Source organism: Gavialis gangeticus, unplaced genomic scaffold (genome assembly GCF_001723915.1).
Source record: "Gavialis gangeticus isolate Ggan-Ray unplaced genomic scaffold, GavGan_comp1, whole genome shotgun sequence".
Taxonomy (NCBI): Eukaryota; Metazoa; Chordata; order Crocodylia; family Gavialidae; genus Gavialis; species Gavialis gangeticus.
In genome coordinates this window covers 11,154,318-11,158,279 of record NW_017728980.1, presented here as the reverse complement: position 1 = coordinate 11,158,279, position 3,962 = coordinate 11,154,318, and the positions used below count along the sequence as shown (strand labels likewise).

The following is a 3,962-nucleotide window of genomic DNA, read 5'->3' as shown; positions in this document are numbered from 1 at the left end:
CCTCCCCCCCCCCCCCCGTACATATTAAACAGAGCTATGGAAACATTTTTTTAAAAAAAGCCTCAAACTACCAAAAAGCTCAATGATTTGGCACAATTTTTACTCCAAATCAAGCAAAACCAGAGAAATTTCACTTTGAGGGCTCGGTTCATACAAACTCAAACCTGAAACAGGAAATGAAACACAGAGGGTAAATGATCTCAGAGAGAAACAACGACAATTAACTTCCAGTCTGAAACAACCGATCCTTATACATCCCTGATGCTTCTAAATGTGTAGGCTGTATTTGACCTTATAGTACAGAAAACATGAAAACTCAGGATGCAACCTTGTAAGTGCTACAAATGCCTCTCTCTCAAATGGGTTTGCTTCTAAAATGCAGGTGAAAGGAGCAGAGCGCAGGCCAGACCCACTCGTGCTCGGTGAAAGCTCCATGCATAAAACATACCCAGAACTGGGCTCATCATAAAATGTTTCCAAGAAATGGTGGCCATCCAATTTTTTTCTCCTGTGTGATGAAATATCCTTTGGCCGCACCGATGTGTCTATCAGAAATACTCTGACAAAATGCTGACGTGGTATTAAGTCTCCCTTGATTTACAGGCGTTTCGTTGCAATTGAGTCAAACGTATTTTACTAGCATAACGCAGACTGGAGCAGGGGCTAATTGCAGTAGCCAGAGTTGGTACTCGTTGGGTGCAGTCGGAAAGCAGTCTGACACTTCCTAACAGGATAAGTCAAATGGATTTTGTCATAATATCAGGCAAATTGATATATTAGCTCTCCACACACGCAGGGCCACATCCTCACCTGGTGTTGTTAACTGAAGGAGCCCCATTGAAGTCAATAGAAGTCAAATGTTTTACACCGCTGAATGATGGACCTCAAAGTTGGGGGTTGATAATGCAAAGTCCAGACCATCTTCAGTGCCCACTGAAGTTGGGGGAGGCAGAGGGTGCCCTGTCAGACTGAGCCTTGAAGGCCAAATCCATTGATTTCCCTCCCTTGTTACTTTGGGGATGTTCAAGTTGCCAATGGGATACACTGTCTGGGCTTTTTAAAATTCATATTCAGTCGTAAATGAAATTAAAGCCCGTTTAGCCGCAACCAAATCGGACTTGCTCTAATTCCATCAGGCTGCTTTGAATTTTTTTAACTTACAGTCATGGCTTAAAACTAATTGAAAACACACGGCAAAGTTCAACTGAACCTATTCCTCCCTCCCCCAGCTCCCTTTTCTTTTTGAGGTGAGACGTGAATATGGGTGCTGGATTTCCAGGCTGACACGCATTCACAGACATCGTAGGCTAATTCCTATTAAAATAGGAACCGATTAGATCACCAGACAGTTTTAAAAATGCCAGGACATAACTAAATGGATCCTTTGCAGATGATGACTTCAACATTTGTTTTCTCTGAGATCAGGTACTTTCTGAGTCTACTAAGTGAAGCACAAGCTTTGACCGGTGTCACAATAGCATTTTTCTGAAATGCAAAGGGAAAAAAAACTCTCTAAGAAACTCATCTTTCCCGTGTTAAACTGGAACTTTTAAATGGAAACCTGGGGCTTTTTCTTGCTTTTCCTTACCCCATTTTTATGTAGGTATATTTTTTATGGATGTCAGGGGCATTTTTCCTCATCTTAACACCAAAGCAAATGGGTGCTTACTCTCACTGCAGATTTGCACAGTGAGAGATCCAAAGATGAAATCAAGTGCAAACCCATGCTGGGATCTTCTCTACATCAGGATTCAAGAAGTCAAATGAAGAACAATTATTGAAGTATCAATGTTGTGGGGATACAAAAGCATTAAATACTGTAACCACCGTGATTCTTGGTCACAGCAGAGGGACGAATTTATCGTGCTAACTGGTGTCAGAAGAAACTTTTGAACAGGCTAGGGTGCCCCAGATTATCTTCAGATGGATCCGTTCCTCTCACTCAGTTTCCCTGCAGTTGCTCAGGCACGGACTGATCTCAGCCCATCCTGTCTTCTGTCACTGTATTTCATCAAATTAATGTTGAGTTTGATTTTTCCTATCATTTATACCAGGAAAAGCATTTGGGCCCATGGTATCACTCACTGTAATAGGGAAAGAAGTGAAAAGAAAATTATACCTGTTATTTGTGATGGTATTTTTCATTGTTTTGTCACCAGCAAGCAGGCTGTAGCTCTCTGAGAGTTATAGCAAAAACCGGGGATGGTTTGTAACCCCACTTGGAATTTCTACAGCGGGCTTTCCCCTGATTTTCCAGTTTCTTTGGCTTTGCTCAAGTTACAATGGCCAGTATCATTCCACGTGACAGACAATATATATATGTGCCACACGATGGGAGTCCAATACGCTTTAATCAGCTTCAGTGCAAATTCCACTATGACTTATTTTTAAGGAAGGGAGCACAAGCTTCAGAGCCTGAGATTTTGCCTTCAGGCAGTGCCATGAGCAAGAGGTGGAGCATGTATTATGCCCCTCCAGGAGGGACTATGTCTCAGAAACACGCCTCTGAGAAACAGCTCCTCTCCAGCACCACTTTTCTGCTGGAGGGAAGGATGCCATGCTTCCTCTTTGTAAAACCATGGCTCTACCACTATACACCAGCTGGATGCCAAACTCACAGCCCTTCCTCTTGCCCCCTCACTTGCTCCTGGGAGAAACAGGGCACAAATGGAAGGGAAAGACTCACTCTTCCTCCTGGTTATAATCTCGCCTTTAATTAGCAACATAATGGAGATAATTTAATTAGCAACATAATGCACTATCCACTAGTGCAGGTGTGCAGTCTAAGACATGGCTCCTAGAGTGCTAGAGGGTGAAAGCCTCATCTTCAGCAAATGGCAGAAGTTACAGTAATTTGGGAGCCCAAGTTTAATTTTCAGAAGTGACTTAAACCCCAAACTTAAATCATGTTACCCAAGCTCACATGTGGGAAAGTAGTACCAAGGGCATCTGAAGCAGATCTTTCATGACTTGGTATTTCATATGCACTGGTAATACAGGTTTAATAATTGCATATGCACTGGTAATACAGGTTTAATACTAGGCCATGTGGTGCTCGCAGGATGCTGATATTTTTGAGAAAGGGAACAATATCCTTTATTTGTCGTACTTGGTTTGGTGGCTGGCAAAATTCTGCCAGGCCTGAATTAAAGACCACTGGCATTTCCATTAGATGAAATCCCATAGTTTATAGCAGGGGTTCCCAAACTATGGTATGTGTACCCCTGGGGGTGCACAAGACATCTCTGGGGGGTATGCAGGAGACATTGTGTCATGGTGGATTTAATTTTCATTATAATTGGCATTTACGAGGTTAAAATATAAAACGTACGCTGGGAGGGGTATGAAGGCAGCTGGTAAATCTGGTAGGGGGTACGTGCAATAAGAAACAGCTTGGGAAACCTGGTTTAGAGGGTTAAGAGCTCAGGCATTTCACACTGTATCAAGCTGAACTGTGATTCAGATCAGAAAACCCCGTTCTTGTTTAGCTACAGAATGGCAAAAGTGGGGGCAGAGGGGTAGGCACTAAATGCAGGCAACGCATACTGGTTGGCTTTGATAATCTTTTGAACTAGAGCCTAAAATGCAAAAAACTGAAGGTTTACAATTTCTTTTCTTTCAGGCTCTTTCTAGAATTAACCCTCTCAGAAGCAGCATGTAAGGAGCGGGATTGCCAAAATCATTCAGGTGGACAGGCTATGGGAATCATCTTCCTTGCAGGCGAAGGTAGGCCAATAACAAATGGTGAAACCCCATCCCAAATGTGACACTTTAAGGTCCAGAACCTGCCAGGCACAGAATGCCTCTTGCTGACAGCCACAGTTCCCATTTATTTCAGGTACTTAGGGGGAAATTCATCTGATCGTCCACCTTTTTCAGATACTGAGAGAGAAACTGAAACGAGCCGAGTTGGAGTTCGCACACGTTTGCCTTCTGCAGACCATGCACCTGTCTGGAGCAGT

General features: G+C 43.1%; 1 long non-coding RNA gene across 1 annotated transcript in view; it reads right to left on the bottom strand.

Moving 5' to 3' along the window:
* LOC109292502 overlaps positions 1–3,071 on the bottom strand; it is a 9,645-nt gene extending 6,574 nt beyond the window's left edge. Inside the window, exon 1 of the long non-coding RNA XR_002096133.1 lies at positions 1,670–3,071. This is a non-coding gene — a long non-coding RNA (uncharacterized LOC109292502). The remainder of the gene's footprint in view (positions 1–1,669) is intronic.
* Between the last annotated feature and the right edge of the window lie 891 nt (positions 3,072–3,962).